The 24,092-nt window shown below is 39.5% G+C and overlaps 1 long non-coding RNA gene across 1 annotated transcript in view; it reads right to left on the minus strand.

The window, feature by feature from the left end:
- Positions 1–15,588: 15,588 nt before the first annotated feature.
- Positions 15,589–24,092, minus strand: part of LOC147002935 (uncharacterized) — an 80,703-nt gene continuing 72,199 nt past the window's right edge. Inside the window, exon 3 of the long non-coding RNA XR_015048092.1 lies at positions 15,589–15,641. This is a non-coding gene — a long non-coding RNA (uncharacterized LOC147002935). The remainder of the gene's footprint in view (positions 15,642–24,092) is intronic.

Genomic DNA, 24,092 nt, shown 5'->3' on the forward strand with positions numbered 1-24,092 from the left:
TTTGCATAAGGGTTTCTTAAATGGTTTTTGAAGCATAGACCACACTGTTTAGTTTTTTCCATGCCCCTAAATAGTTGTAATTATAACTACACACACACACACACACACACACACACACACACACACACACACACACACACACAATCTGTTTTGTGTTTATTGGCATTCCATCCCCCACGACTTCTTCCCTTTCTTAGACTCTCTTAGCTAAAGTTGGGTCTAGCTTCATTAAAATTTTAAAGTCTTTTGAAGTTTTCTTAGCACCCCACTTGATTTCACTGTTCGGGGCATCTGGATCTCTGAATATTTCCACCTATCATACATTTATTGAACAGCTACTAGGTGCTAGTCACAAAGAGAACAAAACAGTATTATTCGCTTTATAAGAGACAAATAACTCATGTTCTCAGGTTTTCTTATTTACCATTTTTTATATTACTTTCCAGATTTTAAATTGCTTTGGTGATAATAGGTTTACTTCTGATTAACAAAGCTTTATGGAAAATCAACACAAGAAGCCCGATTGCCATCACAGATGTGTCATAGTTCTCTGGGTCCTGATCCCTCCCTCTCTTGTCATTTCCCAGGCAATTGTACTGCAGTTCCTGGATGCTTTTCTTCTTACTTGTTAGAGAGACCTGCCCAATCCATGCAGTCAGTCAGAAGCAAACCTGCCTTATCCTCTTGGGTTTGCTTATAATTATAAATCAGCATCTACTCATTTCATATATCTGTGACTGATGTTCCAAAAGAGACATTAAATGTCTTAAAAAGAGAAGAGTATATTTTAAATATATTTTATTAATATTTTGAGAACTTCATGCATTCATGTAGTGCATTTTGAACACATTAATCTCCCTCCTCTACAAACTCCTCCCAGATACACTCCCTACCCAGATCTACTTCCAGTTTCCTGTCTGTAGTTTTATTTATTGATTCTACTTTTTGCTGTTCATAGACTCATGGGTGTGTAAGGAGAGGAGACTGTCTCATGAGAACACTGTTTTAGAATACTTTAGAGCAGTGGTTCTCAACCTTTCTAATGCTCTGACCCTTTAATAGAGTTCCTTATATTGTGGTGACCCCCCAACCATAAAATTATTTTATTGATCTTTTATAACTATAAGTTTGTTACTGTTATCAATAGTAATGTAAACATTTACGATACAAATCTCATGGGAGTTGCAATCCACAGGTTGAGAGTCACTACTTTAGATATTCTTAAACACAAAAGGTATGTACAAGACCTCAAGAACAGGAATCACAGTGTGTAAATTAAGATTTGGCATTTCAATTTGACCATCAGAATGTCCCCTAGTAAAGTCTGTTCATGAATGAAAGGAAATGGGGTAAGAAAAAAAATATTTACTGAACATCTGCCATTTATATAAAGCATATAATCTCAATGTCCACCATAACTTTAAGAGGTTAATGCTAATTTCATTTAAAGATGAAGAACTTAAAGCTCAGAGAGGTGAAGTTAGTTGTCCAGGTAAATGATCAGGCTGTAACTGTAGCTTAAGCTTGTCTAACTCAGTGCAGGCTTATTTTCCTGATAAACTCCTGATGGGGAATGGAATGAGTGAATGGACAAGGTAATGAACATCATCTCTTGGCTAAGAGAATGGACCTAATATTTTAAATTCACAGCCGGCGTCTCTTATTCTATCACCTCTAATCTCACTAGCAAGGCTCACTCCTTTGGGGGGGGGGGTGTCATTTCCCAGAGTGACTCTGATTAAGAATGGAGTGATCATTTCCTAGGACTGTTTTGTAAGAAATGCCCAAAGCCAATTGACATTCCCTATTGCTGCTTATTTCTCTGTTTTTGATAAAATATAATTGTTTTAAGTCTCTTGAGATTGATGAGATGAAGTGTTCAAAAGGAAGCTGTCTGATTTACTGACCCTGCATCTTTTAGTTAATAAGTTCCTTTTTTCTAATTCCACTTCAAAGATGAAAGTTTCATAATTAACCATCAGAGGTTCTCTGAAGCAAAGTATATTAAAATCATATTATGACTTCCTGAGGCACTCCTTGAATTTTTTTATTAGGCAATGCTATTGGAAGATAGGAGAGTAATCATATCTACATATAATAAAGGAAGATGTACTTATTCATTTTCTATTCTAATCAACATCCCTGCCATACTAAAAAAAAACACCAATTACTTTATAATATTTAAGAATGCTAATAAAAATGAATGTTATTGAGCCAAATCTTGTTAGCTTTATAAATGAGATCGAAGTATATCAGGTCTAGAAACAAAACATCACAGCTTAATTTCAAATACATGTTAGTTAATGTTTGGCAGAGCAATGAGGTAGATTTCAACATTGATTTACAGATCACCTGCTGGATGCTGTACTTCCTAGGTTCTAAGAGAAACACCAAGATATGGCCCCAACCCTTGGTAAAGCCACAGTTTCACAGGAAGATCAGTTCTCTTTCCTTCTGAGGCAGGGAAACCAGGACCCATGCTATGACTTATGACTGAGGGATGTGTACAATGGGTGTGTAGTGTGAATCTGTAGTTTACATTTACACAGCCGAAGGCTTGAGTGGTGTGAATAATTCCACTGCAGGAAGTTTTGAGCTCTATATTGAAAGGGTTTCAACAACAATTTATATATTTGTAATATCTCTATCTATCTAATGTATATATGTCTATCTATGATGTGTGTGTGTGTATGTGTGTGTGTGTGGTGTACTGGTCCATGTATTTGTCTAGGAACACATGAGTATGTGTATAGAAATCAGAAGATAACTGCAAATTATCTACAGGTATTATCAGTTTTGTTGTTGACACAGGGTCATTAACCAAGTAGGGTAGACCAGCTAGCCAGTAGGTACCAAGGCTCTATGTTTCCTGGTACTATGATTACAACTGTATACCAACAAGCATACCAAGCTTCAAATCTTCTCCCTTCCCTTCCCTTCCCTTCCCTTCCCTTCCCTTCCCTTCCCTTCCCTTCCCTTCCCTTCCCTTCCCTTCCCTTCCCTTCCCTTCCCTTCCCTTCCCTTCCCTTCCCTTCCCTTCCCTTCCCTTCCCTTCCCTTCCCTTCCCTTCCCTTCCCTTCCCTTCCCTTCCCTTCCCTTCCCTTCCCTTCTCTTCTCCTTTTCCTTCCTTCCTTCCTTCCTTCCTTCCTTCCTTCCTTCCTTCCTTCCTTCCTTCCTTCCTTCCTTCCTTCCTTCCTTCCCCTCCTTCTCTTCCTCCTTCTCCTCTTTGTCTTCTTTTGTATTTGGAAAGGCTCTGAAGATTAAGCTCAAATGTTTATACTCACATGGTAAGCATGTCCATAACTGAACAATCCCCTCAGTCTTTCTTTCAATAACTTACAAGTCCGCTTGCAGAGTCTGGAAAGATGGCCCAGTGTTTAATGGAACTTATTTTTCTAGCAGAGGATCTGAATTCAACTCCTAGCATCCATAACCAGTGGCTGGCAATCACCTATAACTCTAACGCCAATGGATCTATGTCCTCTTCTGAAATCCATTACGTGCATACAGGTATATATACCTCAGCCCAACCCCTGCAAGTGACACACATAAACATAAACTCAAATACAAACTTACAAAGTACTTTTACCATGTCAGCTTGTAAACTTCTTGATATTTATTTAACAATGGACACTCACTATCTATTGTGAGTGAACTTCAGCAAATCATTGGAAGTATGGAAGAAGTGAAAACTACAAATCTTGCCTGAAATGGAGCTGGGAAATGACTCAGAGCTGAGGGGACTTAAGCAAGACCTCAAGGGTACTAGATGGTGATAACTATTGTGTAGTATGTGTGTGTCACACATAGTTTAGAATGAGAAAAGTCAGTTGCTATTACAAGTGTTGTATTAAAATTACTCAAGGATAGAATTCTGGAACTAGGTATGCAGTTCCATTACTGTGTCTGTAGAGTGTTCCATTACATGAGAATGGTGCAACCTGCCGCCATTTTTAATGCTGTTTGCTGTGCTTTATCCAACTGGTATTCTAATAAAAGCTTTGCTTTCCAGACTCCTTTTGGCAGGACATGAAAACATAAACATTTTTAGACTTTTTCTGAAAAACACATCTTGAAGAAGTAAGTGAGTGTCACATTGTAGAATGGTCATGAAATCCCTCCATTGCCCTGGGTGCTCGCTTCCTTTCTCTTTTTCAAATTCTCTGTTGAGAAGTCTCCCACATTGTCCATGTGAGACTCAGTTCCAATCTGCAGCAGTGTCCCCCATCTTCTTCTGCCTCATAACAGTAGTACAGGGTTTGATGTGAAAACAGTTAGTCCACTCTTTTTCACAGAATAGTAAGCATAACATTTCTTTGCCCTCACATGTACAAAGGTATATGTGGGACAGAGGTTGAATATGATTGACATGGAAAGTTGTTGGTTACTACAATTAATAGTCAGTCCATTCTTTAGGGTACTACATTTAGTGTATGTGTGTGTGTGTGTGTGTGTGCACATACATACACTATGTTGTGCATTTGGAAGTCAGAGGACAATTTATAAGAGTTGGATGTCTCTCCCATGTAGGTCCTGGGACCTCCACAAATCTTTAGACTTGGTAGCAAGAGTGTTTACCCGATGAGCCATCCTTGCAGCCCATAATGCATTCTTATTAAAGAAGCCCTCTGTGCCTAGACTGGGGATTACAATGTTAAAATGTCAATTGGAGGTAAGCATGAGAGCTGCTTTTAACCTCAGATATCCCCTCAGCATTATCCCATTGGGTTACATTAGTCATAACAGGCTCCTCAACAAGAAAAGCAATATGTGAACCTGGGCATAAGTTAGAAGAAATCTTTCTTGTAATGACTGTTTCTTGTTTGTATGTGAGAATTGGGAATGTTTTTCTTATCTGTAACTCATTATGTTGGATTGTTGAAATTGTATCTGCAGCATATTTAGATCTTCATACTCTTGCTATGAACCAGACATCCAAAGAAAAGGAGAGGGGAAAGTGAAATGCCCACCTCTGATGAAGGATGTCTCAGGAGATTTGAGTGAAGCTTGAAGCAACATGGAAGAGCCAGTATTGATCACTCAAATGAGAAGAGATGGGACAGGACAAAGGAGGGCTCACTGGCTGATGATGGAATGACCAGAGGAGTCAGAGTGGCTTTAGTCAAAGCAGTAAGGGTGGGCTTAAGGTATGAGGAGAATATGTGGGGTGAAGTGGAGGAAGGCCATTTCAGAGAATAATGTGTGGAAAGGCAGAGAGCCTTCAACATGAATGACACCATATGCCAGCTCAACTGAAGGTCCTCAGTTCAGTGTGTGGATCACATATGGCTAGATCTATGCTGGAAAAAGTAAGTTGGACTGTAGAGCCAATGCAGGAAACCCAGGAATCCAAGCAAAGAAGTAAAAGGGTAGGAGGGCTCACAGGTAACTGATATATATATAAAATATAGCTTGAGATGGACTGGTATGGGCCTGGTGAATGGTAAGATATGAAGGTGAAAGACAATGGTGTACAACTTTCTGACTTCTTGCTGGGATGGTAGGATGGCTGATGAATATATAAAAAGACAAAAAATAAAAAGAAATGATTGCCATGAGTTCAGCTTCAGATATGACTCTTTCAAGATACAGTGAGATACCCCAGTGAGCGAGTGCACATAGCAAAAGCTAATGTCACCCGATAGTGCCGAAGATTATGAGGAAGCTGTGCATCACAAGACAGTAAAAGGTTAACAATTTTTATAATGTTCCACTTTTTTTTTCTTTTTAAATCAAGATCACAGCTTGTATCTTCTCCCGTGTAGGAGCCAGAGGCGAAAGAACTTTGGAACTTCACAGTTGGGAGCCCTGGCTTTTCTTATCTCAAGCGGAGACCCATAGAGCATCTGGAGTCACTGCTGCAGACTCAGTATCTGACATCTCCTAATTAAAGATCACCACCCAGTGCGGGATCACCAGAAGCAGGCACGAGGTAAAGTGCATTTATTATCAAACAAAGCCCCACGCTCGCACTGATAGTCATTCTGACTGAAGTGGAAACGTTTGTCGTGATTGGCTTTCATTTTCCCGTGGAGAACTATATTTTGCAGAAAAACATCAGTGGTTATCCGTTCAGCTCAGATGTTCAGATGAAAAAGACCCATGTGGTAAAGTCATTCTCTCATTCAACTGGCTTCACCAAATGCCCATTATTTAAGGTTCAGGTTGATTTTTCTTTTCATTTGGGAGAAATCAGAAATGAAAAAGGTTAAGAGCAATGTAAGATACAATAAGGGACGATTCCAAATCTCTGGATACAAATACATGATTGTTCTTTTTTTTTTTTTAAACTGGATCTAGCTGTCATGGTTTTCATTAATTCATAAAAACAACAATTTGTAATTAGGTTTGGGTTTTTGGAGTAAAAGCTTTTCCCTTTGATTGTGTGATAAGGGGCATGGAGTATTGGGATAGATAACCCAGCTTTCAGTTTCTCCAACCAGTGGGAGATGCTCTACAGAGAAAAGACTGTGTCTCACTTAGAGCCATGTAAAGGGACTTGTTTTATGGAAATCTTCAGATTCAACCTTTGAAAATTTGGGTTTATCAAGCCTTAGGTATAAAACTCATCATTTTCTTTTCTTTTTACAAGCATCTTAGGAAGTTCTAGGGTACATGGTTTGTGAAGGACACTTCAACAAATTCTGAGTGGAGTGGCTCTGAGGACTGGCTGAGCAGAATGTCAATTCCAACTATCTCCGTGACAAGTCACAACCTAGGTTTTGTCAAAATTATTTGAGGGGAAGAGTATTTAGCTCAGAAAAGTGACGGATGCTGTACAACTAAATAAGATGCTGTATGTAAATAGTTAATGTTGCCTTTATTCCTACTTTCATCTATTTCTTTCCTCCTGCCTCTTCTAATACTCTAATTAGCTCTGCTTTTTGTACTTCTAATCCATCATTTAGCCTTCTGTTCTTTTATCTGGATTCCTTGTGTACTCTTTTTCTTCTTATTGGATTTATGTTCCTGGAGGATTTTATTTCTTTAGCTTTAAAACTTCTACAAGGGCCTTGGGAGACAATTTGGTGGGTAAGGGCGATTACTGTATAAGCACAGAGACATGAGTTTGAATCTCCAGCAACCACAGAAAGAAATCTGGATATAATCTCTCTCTCTCTCTCTCTCTCTCTCTCTCTCTCTCTCTCTCTCTCTCTCTCTCTCTCTCTCTCTCTCTCTCTCTCTCCCCTCTCTCCTCTCTCCTCTCCCCTCTCCCCTCTCTCTCTTCCTCTCCCTCCCTCCCACACCCCTCTCATAAGGCAGGTAGGTATCCACTACAGTGACTTCCTAGAAGTTATCCAGACTGTTCTGATTTCTACATTTCATTTCTGCTTCTATTTTAAAATGTTAACATATTTGTTAGTAAGATCTATATCCCCAAACTCACTAATTTTCCTTTGGCATTTTGTAGTTGATACATTGGGAGAAATATAAGATCACAGATTTTGAAATTCCTTAATCAGAAGGAAATGCCTGTTCTAAATCAAGAGATGACAGAATCCAGTGATTGCCTAGAAAACTTGCTCTTGCATGCTTTGACTAAACACTGAGATAGTGATGTAGAGTTGAAGATGAGTCTAGGCTACATAGGGGACCCTGTTTAGAATACTGGGTAACATTTTCTACTTTGAGATCCCCTTAATCAGTCTCTTCTCAGTTCCCAGTTTTAGTTTAGTATAATGATTGAGTCTGAGCTATAATGCAGTAGTATGCAGCTCCTGGACTTCAGGCCATTCTGCCTGCTGATGGGAGAGATTGGTGGTGTAGAGAATGCAGCTTGCTGAATATCATCACACAGGTCCTGAGATTAATGGAGAAGAAAGTTGGCCAAGAACCAGACGGGAGAGAGGGCTCTAGAAATGTCTTGCTATGGGGCAGTTCTCAATGTCTTATCCAGAGTTGCCCTCAGACAAGTATAAGGATACCATGAACACCAAGGTTATTGTGTTGCTTGAGAAAATGAAAGATGCTTAAAGAAACACCACCAATTACAGACATGTCAATGTAATACGTATCAAAACCAGAAGTAAAGCATCTATCATCTATGCAAAGACTGTTTGATATCTCTTTTTGCTGTAAATTTCAAGATTTTACAATCTATAAGGCCAACTGTAGTTCTACATATTTTAGGGAGAATAGGAGAAATAATTAGTGACTTTGTATCTGAGGGTCATGGAACAAAGACCTCCCACCTGCTCTGGGATTCTCTGAGGCCTCGCTATCATCCTACGTTTCTTTCTCCTTGACGCACAGCCCCAGGAAGCAGAGGAAATTAAAACTCAATAGCTGCCTAGTTCAAGGGTACTTCTTGGTGAAGTGTCTAGAGTACTTTTCACTCCCACACTCCCAATTTTTTTCAATATAATTAGAGAAAGCAATCACTACAAACTAACAGCACAAAGGTTACAGTGAGTGAGGCAAAAATCCTCAATCCTTTCAGCTCCAGTCTTAATTCATCGGACTGACAATGCTTTGGTTGTGACCCACAGACTATGGTTCTGGAGTGCATACTACACAAAATATGTGGCCTTGCAACATCTGACCATTTGCAGGAACAATGGCTCCCAGCCCACACAGCTGAAGTGGACCTTGAAGCAAGGCAGTTCACGAGCTGCATTTACAATGCAATTTCTATTCTGCATACCTGGTCTGTAGTTTGGGAAAAATAATCAACTCCTAGTGTTTCAGTTTCCTCATCTTATTACATCAAAATAGCAATGGAACTACCCTTTAAGACTTAAGTGATGACCGTGTGTGTGTGTGTGTGTGTGTGTGTGTGTGTGTGTGTCTTTGAATGCAGTTGAAGGTACTTTACAGGCATGCAGGAAGTGGGCTTTTAGAGATTAGTTCTATCCCTCTATGGCACTTGGGTAAGCTTAGAGTTATTTGTACAAAATCACACTTTCCCTCTGTAGAATCTGTATGGTCTATCCCTTATAACCTTACATGGGGATTCTGGCGTCTCCATTTATGAGGAACTATTTATAATCTTTGTGGTCAGGCATAGTGGTGTAGACCTGTAGACCTGTAACCCAGCATTCAGGAAGATTCCAAGTTCAAGGCCAGTGTGACTACAAGTGAACCTAGATCCCAACAACAACCAAAAGTTATCTCTAGATCCCAATATAATGACTGCCAGCTCAAGTAACATGAGAGTAGCAACAAAAATAATAAAATTCTCAAAATAGTAAAGAATAACTAACTATTTTGCCATTTTAAAGCCCAAAGGTTTGGGAAAACAACTGCAGTAAGCATGCACTGCGTACTTTCATGCTTTTTGTCTGCCGTATTGTAAATTCCAGAATGCAGGTATAGGTACATTTTGAGTTTACAGCAGCAAAGACATGTAGTTGGTACATGATGGCTCTTTGAATAAATGTCCTAATCAGATTCCTCATCTGTCAAGTCACAGAGGAAATACTTTGTGGGTTCTTGTTGTATTAGAATAAGGATAGCTAGTGGGGTGGAAGAAATATCACTTGGTAATGTACCTGTCATACAAAGTAGGATCTGAACACACACACAAAGCTGAATCTGGCAGTGTGTGCTTGTGAAGGTACAGTTGGATGTGTAACAGAGATGGGTAGACCTTGACACTCAGTGACTAGCTCACTTAGACAAATAGAATAGCTTCAGTTCCAGTGAGAGGCCTTGTCTCAGTAATAATGGTGGAGAATAATTAATGACAGACACCCTCTGGCTTCCAGGTACACAAGCATGTGATATATATACACACACATGTAGATGTATGCACACATGCTAAAACATTATATATATATATGTATATGTCACATAATACAGCACATTTTATGCACACTAAAAATAAATGAAGGCAGCTGATATACAGGAGAGAGTAATGAGGCCTATGGCTAATTTCAGAATGTGCCCCAAGGAACTGATACACAGCTATTTGTTTTTGTCATACATGAAGCATGCCAAAGACGATTTATCCCTACAGGATGATTGTTTGCCAGCCCTGCTGTCATCAGTTCAGACATTTTCTGTCCTGCCTTCTGTGGCTGTCTGATCCAACCTGCATAAGCTTTAGTTCAGGGGATGCCAAGGTGAGTACACGCCAAGGTACTTTGGGAACATCTCTGTCTGTCCAGTTTGGCTACTACCAGGCTTGCTAATTCTGATTCCTTTTGTGGGTTGCTTAAAATGTTTTGCATGTTGTTCTGGGTGACGCTGATGTACTACTTATCAAGGATGCCTGTCTCCCCAGTAACTCAGTTTGAATTCCTGATAAAACTATTTATGTCCAATCCTGGACATCACATCAAATGGTTAAACTGTTGCCTAGTCACTTATGTTCCAGACATGAGGTATCGCTCGGTCCAGAAATGAATGAGCCCTGGTGGGGTCTTCCTGACACATGGGTCCAGGAACTCATCAGTGAGATGTCAGTCATTCCTTCTCCTGGCCCTTGATGTCTCCCAGGTTTCCTGACAACAATTAGAGGAACAAAAATCACTCATAATCACAATCACACCTGCCTCCCTTAGTGGCTCACAGGCTATTTCCTTCTCTCAGTTCTTCTGTCACATAACAGATCTGGGTGTTACTTTTCTAAACTTCAATTATAGACATTCAATCTGACAGCTTCCCTGCACATTATCCTGCCCCCTATTTTCTAATATTGATCCCACATGTTTGGCTAAAATTGTAAAAGATCCGACATGTGGTCAGCCATCCATATGCTTGGCAGAATCCAGATGCGTGGTGCACAGAGATAGCTTTGGGCTGTGACTATGATGCTGTGAGCTTTGAGGTGACATTGAATCAAATAGAGTTTTTCTCCTGCTTGCTTCCCATTGTGCCTATGACTCATTAATATCTCTGTTCACAGAAAGGTCTACCTCCACTCTCGACTCCTTCAGCTACATGGCCAAGGTTTGAAATTCCACATCATTCCTTTTTCCCAGTCATTTTCTAAAAATGCTTTTGATATTTATTTTCTATGTCAGTATGACGTTGGCTAACCATACCTTTTAGAAGCAACTCTTGTCAACTTTACATGAAGTGACAATTCTTTTCCTGGTCCAACACATCAACTGATACTATTGATTCTAAGCCTCTTTGATGTTTTAGGCAGCCAGCCAGAAGCTACAGATATCTGTGACATTTAATTGAGTCACCCATTGCACACTGTCTCATCTGACCCTTGCTAAAGAACAACATGCAATTTATATATAGTTATATGGAATAAAAGCTTAGTCATTTCTGCTTTTATTTTAGTTTTATCTCTCTATGTATGTGCATATATGTTCATATGTCTGAGTGGTACATTGAATGTATGTGTGGAGGTAGAACATTAGAATTAGATGTCTTCTTCAATCACTATACAATTTTGTTCATCTTTATATGTTTCTATTAAATGTGATAGCATCACTCTTCACCCTCCCTCCCCTCCTTCTACTCCTCCCAAATTCCCTCCCTCCAATTACTTCCCTGGTTTCCCACTTCCAAATTGATAGCCTCTTTTACTTTGATTATTATGGTACAATACTTATATATGTATATTTATGCATATGTGTACATAAAAATATAAATATAACCTGCTGAGTCTGAGTTTGTTGTCTGCATATATATGCTTTCAGGGCTGACCACATTGCATTGGATAACCAATTAGGGAACTCATTCCTGGAAGAAGCGAATTCTTCCTCGCACAACAGTCATTAGTTCACTGTAATTCTTTGTCTATGGATGAAACTCTATAAGATACTTTCCTCCTCCATATGTGCATGTCTCTTGATGTTACTATTGACCATATCTTGTTTATTCAGCCATTTCTAGGGGATACTAGGTCACAGCCAACTTCCCAGTATTCTGACTCTTTCAGTCTTTCCTTTTTCTTGATGTTTGGTGATCCACGCATGCAGGAATCACAATGTGTATGTATCTTTTAGTGCTTATTCCCCCACAAATTGTTGATCTCTGCAGTGTCTAGTTGCAGTTTTCTGTGACTATCTCCATTTGCTGTAATGAGAAGATTCTTTGGTCAAGGATGGTAGCTACACTTATCTGTGAATATAAGATTAACCTTTAGAATTCAGTTAGGAATTATGGTGGTCTAGTAAAGTGGTGGTAGTAGATCCTTTTCTAAGATGCATAGCGTTACTAACCTGAGAAGTTTGGCTAGGTTTCTAGTACCAAGCTCAATGTCCCTCCACCTGAGTGGGCCTTACATTCAATTAGACAGCTGTTGCTTACCATCAAAGTGTGAGTGCAACTTTCCTGATAACTTGCCATGCTGGTACCCTTGTTATGGTCCATAGGTATCAGAGTTGAGTAGAGCAGTTTCATCCCTTGACATCTTGCATAGTGTTTTCTAGTATCAAGAAACCTATACTGTAGGACGAAGGCTTTGGGTTAGAACCAACTTGAGTCATCTGAGTCTTGTGTCCTGGATGTGGGCTGTCTTCAGCAACAGAGGCTTACCTTCACCTTCTAAGAGGCAACTCAGGACCACAGCAATAGCATATATAGTTTACTGAGTCATTTGGACTACCCTGAAAGACCTTTCGAACTGAAAGGAGGTTTGCCTTCATGGGACTCAGGGTTCTGGCACTCTATGGTTCTTGTGAGAAGCATTCTTAGCCCAAGTGGCTTACCTTTGATTATATGCACTTATATGTGCTTAGCATAATCTTAGGTAAATATAGAATAATAAGATTCTTTGAGGATTTATCCAGTACCCATGCGAGAGCACTAATGGGGATAATGAAGGTCAATTACAGAAGGGGAAGACAGGACAAGGGACACCTCTATTTTTTGAGTCAGCATTCCTCATTCAACCCTCATTTAATATGTTACTTCAGCTGGCCAGCAGCCCACATGGATATGTCTAACTCTTCCTTGCCAGCTCTGGGATAATATGTCCATTAGTGCTCCTAGATTTTCTTCTTTGTCTTTACATGTAATCTGGAGATCTGACTTCTTATGCGTCCACAACAAGCATTTTCCCAACTGACCTATCCCTCCAGTCCCCTTGATTTTACTCTTTCTAAGTCTATGTCTCTGTGAGTTTCTTCTTGGTTTTTATTATTTATTATTTTTCTCCAATCAAAGCACCAATTTGGTTGATATTCTAAATTCAATGCCGTATAAAACATAAACAATATTGCTTGGCTTTATATAGACAGATTAAAGGGGTTGAATTCTATGCTGGCCATTTATGCTTTGAATCTTTTCCAACTTAATCTTTTTACAAGTTTCTCTTTTTGTTGTGGAAGCATTAGACAACTTTGAGATTTTCATTTCTCACAGGTTAACAAATAAGCAGGGGCAGACAGGCTACTTGGAGTCTGCATCCAGCTCATCTCTTTTTAGCTATGCCTTGTCAACCAATGTCCTAAATTCCTGTTTACTCATTTATAACATGGACAACTGATTGCTTAATGCTTCCAACATACCTATGTATAGATAGAATAGAGGCAGGTAGCATTTGATTCCATACTGAAAATGCCTGTCGCACAACAAGTGTTCAGTTATTGCTACTTTTTGCACTAGATGCCATCATTTGCATTCTGCTCTAGGCTCCACTGTATTCCTGTCTGCTGTTTCTAGTTGCTTTTGCTCCAAACACGAATGCTAATTAGCAAAGTACTTAGCATCTATTCTATGTTCTTGCACTTTATCCTCACCTATATTTTTCCTTAATATTATGTTTAATTATGTTTCCTTAATATTAAATGTTTGAGATGAGTTAGTACTCAAGGAAATTGGCCTAAATTGTTTAAATCAATTTAAAACTCTTCTTTATAAGTATTTAATCCTTGTAATGATTCATTATTTGGGGACAATTATCTCCCTTTCAGGGATGAGGAATCTAAAATCAAGGCTAGCAATGAAAACCTCCTGGGTAAGAAAACTAATGATTTCCAGATCCCTGGCTTTGGCTCTGGACTTCCTGTCTCATTCGAAAGCCCCTGGTATTTCTAACCCTTAAATTTCTATGTCTTCAATAGAAATGGACCTCAAATGCTTTTTATCTTTGTTTCGAATTTTAATATTTTTATTATACATTTTGATAAGTTTTAGTGAATACCACACTCAATTTTTAGAGACAATTGCACTAAATATGACATGTCTGGCTTACAAATCATTTTGAGTTTTGTTACTTTTGTTTGTTTGTTTTGCATTTTCTTAAATTTGGGACTTGATGAATGCCCCTCCCCCTTTCATCCTGCTTCTGGCCCTTACCCATTCCCCTTGATAAGTATCATGTCTTTGTGGATGTTTTCCTTCATTGAGTCACAGTTTGAAAAACACTCACAGATCCATGATTCCATAGACTATTGGTCTCCTTGTAACCTGGTTATAAATAAATCTTGACTGTGGTGGAGCCTGGGGCAGGTCAGAAACCCACACTTGAATATTAATGAGTGGGAAGTGGATGATTTTATGATTCCTGACCTTTCCGCTTTAATCCATTAGGGAGTATAGATTGGTTAGTAGTTAGCGCAACTGAGCAAAAGCTGTCTAAGTGGGAAATTGATCCTGGTAAGTGCACGCACCGTGGTTCCACCCACTAATGCTTCTCATTTTAGCATTTTGAACTTTTGATCGCAGTTTTCTCAAGTCCATCCCCCAGTGTGCCAAGCTGAAGGGGCAGGAGGCGTGGCATGAACTGACAGAATTGTCATTTCTTTACATGTTAATTAAAAGGATACGTTAGACAGAAACAGCATAAACTACAGCAGGTCAGCTCTGGATGGCCAGAAGTAGTCCCTGGGGCTTCCCTGTCTTCAGGTCAGCTGGCCTTTATCATGTCAGAAGGTTTTGCTGCTGCTGGCAAGCATTGATGCACATACCACTCTTCTCCCATCAGAAGCCTAGGCCTAGCCTGGCTACCTCCACTTCTCTATAATGGCTCTTTCAATCAGAGGGCACCAGATATTTTGAAGGAACGTGAAAGGCAGACCTGAAACCTTGACCAAATTTTACTTCTTTCATTATTTTTCTCTGGACATTGACATTTGGTAAAGTTAAAAAATGTCAAATAGGGCATTTGTTTAAATAGCAACCCTCAAATTCCATGGTATGTTCACTCCCTATTCTAAATCACATTTCCTTTCATGCCTTCTTTGTCACAAGATAAAGGGGGCAAACTGGTTTCATTTCAACCCTTAAATACAGTAAGTGTTAGTATATGATTAGGAATCTTTGTCAAGGGATTTATGAAGCGATATCTGACCAAAGAAGGTCAGGTCCCACATAATCTCCCATGAAGATAAAAGATAAGATCGTGGTGGTTTCCTGCATGCATGGCAGTCAACCACCTTGTACTTTATTGGAAGCTCATGTTCTTTCATCCTTATTCTCCTGAGTACTTGGTTAGGGCACCAAAGTAAGGGATGCTCAATAGATGTTGAAAGTTCGAAGCAAGAAATGAATGGACTGAATCCATTCAGCTCTAAGATGTCCTGTGTCTAAAGGATACCGAGTGTTTGCTTGGGTCACTATAGTGTGAAGTAACAGTAAGATGAAAGTGTGGTGAATGGGTAGATTCTATAGACAAACAGGCATAAGGAATGGGCAATGACATCGCTTCTGAAGGCAAATTACTTGTTTAAATCCAAGTTCCCCAGGTCCTCTTCATCAGGTTCTTTCTCCTTAATGCACCACAAATTTCTGATCTATAGAAAAAGGACAATAACAGTGTCAAAATGCTCGGCTGCAAAAACAGCTGAGTCATGTAGCAGACTATGCTAGAGAACCTGGTATACAGCTTGTTGGTTATGGCTGTAATTATAAATATTGAACTGAAAGTGTAATAGAGAACCTACTACACTGCTTGTTAGTTATGGCTGTAATTATAAGTATCTAACTGAAAACTACTGCATTTTATGCTGGGGTCTAATGTATTTCATATTTTATAGTACTTATAAGGAATCCAAAGCCCTCTTTGACAAAGAGAAGCCACATACGTTCTTATCTTTGGAACAGAGATAGAATGTTGGAAGCTATAGAGAGTAACAGAGAAATGGGCCCAGAGACTGCTGCTTTTCCTCGGCTGTTTCTCAAGTCCCTTCATCCCTTAGTCTTACAAATATGATGTACACATGCACATGCCTCAAGTAAGGTCAGATGAAAGGCACTGAATTATACCCTTAGTTTTTTACCTAGGCTGGCCTGGTTGCTTCAATGTTGTATATACATTTACTTATTATGATCCTTTTATTAAATCTGTTTAAAACATCAAATCTTTAAAACATCTCACAGAAGAAAGTCAAGAAACATAAGATTATTTGGGATTTCTTTTCCATTGTGTGATTGTTTGAATGTATGTTAGGTATACATGTGACAGAATATAGCATAGAAAGGGTACTGTGTAAGAAGTTATTCATGCCTAAGTGTGGCTCCTATCAGAAGGAAAGATGTATCATTGCTGAGACCAGAAAATTGGTCAGTTAACTTGGTTATTGTATGTTGAAATGACAGCCAAGCTTGTGAATTGTATGGAATGATCAGTACAATGGTCCTTGCCTCTTTTCTAGGCTCTCATGAATGCTCTTGTGCTCATACCTGACACAAGGATTTATGTAATGAACTCAGAGCCTTCGGTGTACGGTAGAAGGGAAGAATTGGCTAGAAAGGAATCAGACACAGTAATATAACATAGACCTCTTCAGAACCAGAGATGCAGAATTACAAACTTCAGGAGAAAACTCCTTTAATCTGTCATTAATCCCTTGAGGCTCTGGATGTACCAACAGTGCACGGCTCACAGTTCACAGTTAAATAGCTTGATCTATGTTTCCAAGTCTCTTGCCAGATTTCTCTTTCTGAGGTCTACATTCACAAGAAGTTAGAAAGATGCTGCAGTCTCCAAATGGCCTGGCTAGCTTGACAAATTAAGCTCATGTTTCTGAGAGTGACAGGCAGTGACATTCTGTTTGTCTTGTGTAAGGCCCCATCACTTTCTCGGCTTAGAATTGTGTCAATGTATTGATGGTTGTTGTCAGGGAAATCCACTCTGAGGTAAACAGGGCCACAGCACAGAGAGAACAAACTTTCTCCCTGAAAATAAACCTCTAGTCTCAGTGAGATTTGGAGGTCAGCAGTGAGCCAACACTAGAGTGTTGATTCTTCTGTCTCCAAGCAGACATCAGGAGATGGAGAGCTGGGTCAAATGGGTTGGAATTTAGTATCTATTCTGTGTGTTCTTAGGTGACAGGTTGGTAGCTGCTTCAAGCTTTTATTCTTTGGCTTCTTTACCAGAAAAACTATGATCATTCTGTCTATTATTATGCCTCAAAGAGGTAATTAACATATAGAGAGTTCCCGCAGTATTTACTGGCACAGAATAGGTATTAAAGTGTGATCGATGCAAAGAGTAGAAGGTTCATGTCGCCATCATCTTCCTCATCAGCATCCTCACCATTAATAGTGCAGGGTAGATGTCAGGATTCCTATGTGCCCCTTGGGGATGCATGCGTGGGTTTCAGAAAAAGATCCTCTTTCTCAAGTTTAAATATTTGCTCATCCTGGAGGCAAAGGAGAGCTTGCTTTAGAGATTAGCATGTGATCCAATTTTAAATTTCCCATGTTGGAAATAAGGATTCTAAATAATGACCTGGAGATTTGAATATCAACATTCCCTGGAGAAGAGCTAGCCAAATGGCATTCTCTATTGCTTTCAGCAAATCCAATTAAGGGAACAGCTCAGTTTACAATGAATCATGGGAGGGGCTTGCGACAAGAGCACTGATGAGGAATGAATAGAACTATGATAGAGTCCAAAGAACACTCATAATTAATATTTGCACTACTCAGTGCAGTTTAAAACACATTTCATAATAACAACCCTTGCAACAACCCTACGGGCATGTGTTATTAGATTTTCCTAGAATCCAGTGTCTCATTGAGCCCTGATGACTGTATGTCTTCATTATATCTAGATTCCACCCTTCTGCAGAACCGCCAACTCCCTGCTCAACCAGTGCCATCCCCTCTTAGTGAGAGTGTTCATGCCATGTGAATACATGGGTCTTTCCTGCTCTTATCATCCATGTCCTCTATACTTTCATGCTACCACACTTGATCTTTCTATGTCATAACCTGTGAAAATCTATGCACCAAAGTTAACATATCTTCCCTATTTTAATCTTCTCTTCTTCGTGTGTGTGTGTGTGTGTTGTATGTCTGTGCACAACTTGTGGGAGTCAGTTCTTTCCTTTCCTGTTGTGTCCTAGGGTTTTAACTAAGATTGGCTAGGCTTAGGGGGTAGTACCGTTTCCCACATGGCCATCTCTCAGCTTCTTTCCCCTCCTTATAGTGTTCTTTGTTGGGAAGACTCCATCTCTTGGTGTCACATTAAAACTGCAGTAGGCAAAGCTGCTTTAGCAGAGGCTAAGAGGACCACAGTGGCCTTTACCTGCCCCCTGCTCCCTGTTTCATCCCTCCTCTCTAATCTACAGAGTCTGTGGAGCACAGTTTGAAGTGTTGGGGCCAGTAGAATAAAGTTCAGTGTCCTCACATAGGAAAAGCATCTACCATCAACTCAGTAGCTTCTTCAGTGCAGAAGTAGCCCAGGTTACAAAGGCAACCTACAAAAGTGGTGTCCTGTTGTACAGAACTGACATGATACTCTGTGAATAGAGCTGGAGAAGATGAATGGAGAATGAACAACATGCCTGTCTTCTAACCTTCTTTTAACTCAAACGAAGTCCTTGCTTTCTAAATGAATGGAATATGCATGCTAACATCACTGACTTTTGCACGGGTTGCATTCTTTTTTCATCACAGTACCACAAAACTCAAGTCCTTATGTGATCTTTTCTGACCTCTTCTCTATTCCTTTAAACTACCTGTTTTATCCTATAAAAAGCTGTTTTATACAAATATATGTTTAAATCTGATAACCATGTGTCATTAGATACTAGCATTACATTTTGGAGGGTTCTTTTACTCCTATTAGACTTTAAATAAATAAATAAATATATCATTTATTTATGGATTACCATTTTATATTTGGCACACAGTAGGTGTTATAGAAATATTTAATAAACTGAATGTGAGGCTTTATTTCACATAGGAACCAAGCATTGCCTAAGTGGTATGCTGAGTCCAGGACCTGTGGGACATAAGTGTTTGCTTTGCAAAAGATCTGAATTGACGTGTGTATTTTCCAAGGCATCTCTGCATTAGAAGTGCACCTTTTCCTCAGCAATGAAATAGATTGGCTACACGCTGGTTTCTGTGTTAACTTTGAAGTCTTCATAAAAACAAGATGTTACATAAGAGGCTAGGCTTAAAGAAGCACATGGAGTGGGATATAGAATTTTCTGGTTACTGTAAGCTATACCTTTGTAGTATGAACCTCAGGCCAAGAAAACCAATATATGAGCATGGTAAACAAAGAAGAGCTTGGCCAACATAGTAGCTGGATGACTCCTAAGAAAAGTCAAGTTTTGACTGCAGACACATCAGTATTATCTGAACTTAAAAGGGAACATAGAGAACCAAGATAGAGGGTCCTCATGTCAGAGAAAGTATACAGGGAAAGAAAGCTGACAGTGTCATGCAATAAACCCCAGCAGAGGTACTAAAGTAGGAATTAGAAGAGCATGCTCTTCAGTGGGACAGAAGTGTTTCCTCCAACTTAATATTATCTCTAATGTAAAAATATTCATAGCCTTCCTTATTTTTTCACCTGGTTCCTTTCCCTTGTATTTATTCATTTACTTAACAAGCATGTCTAAACATTTTCCTTAAACACCTTCTTCTTGAATCAAACTATACAGAAGCACATTCACATCCCAGTCTAGTTTTGACCAAGAAAATGGAACCCAGAGTGTGTGAAGCCAGTGGCTGCCTGAAGCCTTGCTCCTGAGAATGGATGGGAATCAGGTTTCCTAGCCCACAGCAGCATCCCACTGGGAAACACATGCTTTCCTGGAGTTTGGCCCACTTCATTTTCCTTAAGGAGTACTTCTTGGTATTATCTACCTACTATTCACTTATCCTTAACTCCCATTTCCAGGGCTTATTTAGAAATGGGGATCCAAACTCTGTACTCTCACTTTTTTCTTCTCTGAACACAATTGTAAGTTGTTAAGATTATATAAGATAATACATGCAAAGTCATTAGCATAGAACCTGGCACATTTAATTACATAAAGCTTGTTAGCTGAGAATTATATTGGTGCTGTTAAGGGATCAGTAGGGCCTGGATATTCCAGGTTCTTTCTTACAGGCTATGGATAGAAGTGTAAATAGCACATTATCCATCTCTAGTAAGTAGAATTTATAATCTCATTAGAATATATTAGCTATAATGTAACAGGAAAGAGCCTTTGAGACATTGTAGGAACATAGTATAGAACTCAGTTTAATTGAAGGTCTCAGTGAATCCTTCATAGAAAGCTGCCATTTACAATATGATAGGACTTGGCTAGGTGAAGGGTGGAGGGGGGCACATGCAATCATGTAGATGTGTACTTTAGCAAAATAACCCTAGAAAAGGATAATTTACATATCAAAAGATACTCATAACATGACATAAGAAAGAAACATGGAAGCAGAAAGACTGGAGGACGAGAATTAGGTGTTAGAGAGAGAGACACAGAGAGAAAGAGGCCACTGTGTTAAGGAAAAAGGAATAAAGAGGAAAAATATTACTTATTTTGATTATCTGTTAACCAATCAATTAATTGGTCAATTGATCGATTGATAAATCTTGTTTTTCCTTAGTTTGCTTGGTATTTAATTTTCATACTAAAGAACAAGGCAGATGCCTTAGTAAGTAAAAAGTCACTCGAAAGAGTATTCTTGCTTCTAATGTGAATTCACTAATTCTTGCTTCATTTCAATTTGCATCTTATGATCTGAAATAAGATCAGGCAAGGTCCCTGTCATGCAATTTTGATTACCAAAAAGGCAGAGTTTATCTATTTAAAGGACTGAAAGTGCCACCTTGAGGCAGGGTCTGCTCACAGAGTACCCCCCCCCCCCCCCGCCATGTGCCTCCCTAGGTGAACATTATGGGGAAGTGTTCTCTTTACCTGTGTTCTGATATGACATCAGTGTTCAACATATGCCCTATGCTCAATTCCAGATTTTCTATCTGTCTCCCCTATGGCAGGAAATGTACACTCTCAGCAATTTACACAGCCGAGACCACCGCTGAAAGCCAGAGCAATCTTCCCCATTCCAGCATGTGCTGTGGAAAAGCTATAAATCAGATGGCTGTGGTAGAGGTGAATTAACATTACAGAGAACAGCGCTTTGAACTCTGAGAAAGGAAAGTACTCAATAAGTGCACATTATTATTATTGCTTCTGGCCATAGACACACGGCCATCTGAGAACCCTTACTTTCAAATGGTTTCTCTCTTTTTTTAGTGGTTGTAATGAAACTTCTCCACGTACTGTTATACCACAGTACTCCACCCCAGTTTTAATGTGGAATAACTTCAAGAGCTAATGACTGTTGGATCCACCATTGTTCAGACATCATCAAGAAGACATATGTTTTATTCTTAATTGGGTGCTATAGATTCTTTTTCTCTTCAGTGTTACTGGAAAGGGGTATAAGTGGATTTTCCAGAATGGTGTAATAAAAATAAAATGTGATTGATTGGTCCAATAGCTCTGGCTGGGAGGCATGTCATGTGCAGCGCCGGGGAGGAAATACAGGATGCTCTACAGGTGGAGGCTGCTGAGAGAGGACCTTAGAGCCAGGAGCTGCTGCTATCATCGGAGCAGGTCACTGAGAAGGGCTTATTTTCCTTGCAAGCTTCATCTAGTGCATCAGAAGAGTGAATTGTTAGTGTATTTTCAGAAAATTGAGTTCCTAGAAAGTAATGGGTCACGATATTTCTTTCTTTCCTTCCTTCTTTCTTTCTTTCTTTCTTTCTTTCTTTCTTTCTTTCTTTCTTTCTTTCTTTCTTTCTTTCTTCCTTCCTTCCTTCCTTCCTTCCTTCCTTCCTTCCTTCCTTCCTTCCTTCTCTCCAGACAATAATTAATACCTGGATACGATGACTAGATCAGCAGTTCTTTGTGGTAGGCAGGTGATCTTAATTGTAATCTGTAGAATGGGCATTGGATGTGTATTTCTGTATTAGCACAATATTTTTGAAAAATGTTATACTATTCCCTGTAATGTGCCCAGGAGCCCCAAAGATCTGAGAACTGCTACAGTGGACAGATTGTGCTAGAAACTGTTATGCTTTTAATATATTAGGTGAATCTAAAGTAACTGACCTGAGAAGCTATTTTCTCACTGGAAGCAGAATTACCTAAGACTGGTGAGATTTTCTAAAAGGCATTAAAATCATTTATTTTCTTTTTTTCAGAAGAGCTCAGCATAGACATATTGGGGTGGCTCCCATGTATCCTGCAGGCCTCTTTTCTAATGTCATTTCCTCTTCTGCTAGGACCCCAGGTCTCTTTGCACTTATGTCATATTCATGATCTCCTTTTACAATTTATTTTTATTTTACTTCACATGTATGAGTGCATGGCCTGCGCATATGTCTGTACGACTTGCAGGGCTAGTCCTTGCAAGGCTAGAAGCGGGCATTGAATCCTCCGAGACTGTGAATTTAGAGATGGCCATGATTCTCAGTATGAATGCTGGGAATTGACCTCAGATCCTCTGGAAGATAAGTCAGTGCTTTTAACCACTGAGATATCTTTCCAGCTTCTGCATGTTTCTTTTAAATTTTAGCTTTCTAGTTAAGGCTAGCCCTTTGTGGAAGCATGAACAGTTGTTTAACATCCATGTGTGTTTGTGTGTGTATGTTGTGTGTGTAATCATATACATATGCCAAATGATACATTTGTGTATATCTGGCATATAGTACATTGTCTATACATATTGAGAATATCAGGTGTGTAACTCACATCATCAGAAGTGTATGAAGCAAGCCTGTGAAAAATTCTTGTGAGAACTATCCTACTACCTTAATTTTTATTTTGTAACATTTCTCTTCTCCCATCTTTTTCTATGCGGCAATTTATTAGTTTTACTCTTATTTCCATATATCCTCAGAAAGAGCTATTCATTCATTCATTCATTCATTCAGAAATTAGTTTTTGGCACCTATACTTTACTGAGCACTTATCTCTAAAGGATGCAATAGTAAATAGACAAGATCAGTCGCTGTGCAAAGAGCTTGTGGTAGGAGCTTTGCAATCAGGTGATGGGAAGTGGTAGGAAACAAGGCTGGAAAGGTAGCCAGAGGGCAGGAAATACTGAGTTCTTAGGACATCGCAGCTGGTGTGTGTGTGTGCACCTCTGGCTCACTGAGACCCATAGGGCATCTGAGTCAACATCCTGATTTTATCCTTGAGTGATGGACATACTTCATGGAATTCAGGGAAAGAGATCCACCAACTCTAGAGAGATGTACATAACCCAGAAACCTGGAAATTTCAAGAATCTTCAGATTTGGAGAGTATCCTGAGCTGTGAGAAGATGCATTGTGAGCCGTGAGAAGATGGAGAAAAAGAGAACTTGCGGGGTTTGAAACCTTTATGGGCAGGGGCAGATATTTTAAAATATGCTTTTAATAGAGGTCAACATTTATTGAGCATTGCATTGTACACCCTGTGCAAACTGCATTCATTATTCATTCCATCAGTGGACACCTTTCTCCTCTTCACTCACTATACTCTGGGCTCATCTGATATTTTTGGTAGTTTCAATTATTATATGTATAATATCTAGTGTGTGTAAATGCTATGTCACTACATGAACAAACAATGACAAAAAACCCACACAGGTTCAGTTGAGATGTGTCTTCCTCTCCCCGATGCCCTGTTCTCCCTGCCCTGTCCTGCCTGCCCTGTCCTGCCTGCACTGTCCTCCCTGCCCTGTCCTGCCTGCCCTGTCCTGCCTGCCTCCTTTCCCCACTGCACCTCCATCTCTGGGATTTTCCCCTTCCCCTTCTTGTCCCCTGTGCTCTGCTGTCCTTTTTGAAGCTTCTCTTTCTTCTCTAGGTTCATCCACCTCTTCCCAGTTTCCTAGCTTTGATTTTTGTTGGCTGCTGACTCTGTGCATGTAGATCTTGACTTCCTTTGTGTTGTCTCCTATGTCTTACTCTGGATTAAGCAGTTAAAACTAGTGAAAAACCTCAGCTC

Source organism: Mus caroli, unplaced genomic scaffold (genome assembly GCF_978045245.1).
Source record: "Mus caroli unplaced genomic scaffold, Mus_caroli_1 scaffold_8, whole genome shotgun sequence".
In the NCBI taxonomy this organism is placed as follows: Eukaryota; Metazoa; Chordata; class Mammalia; order Rodentia; family Muridae; genus Mus; species Mus caroli.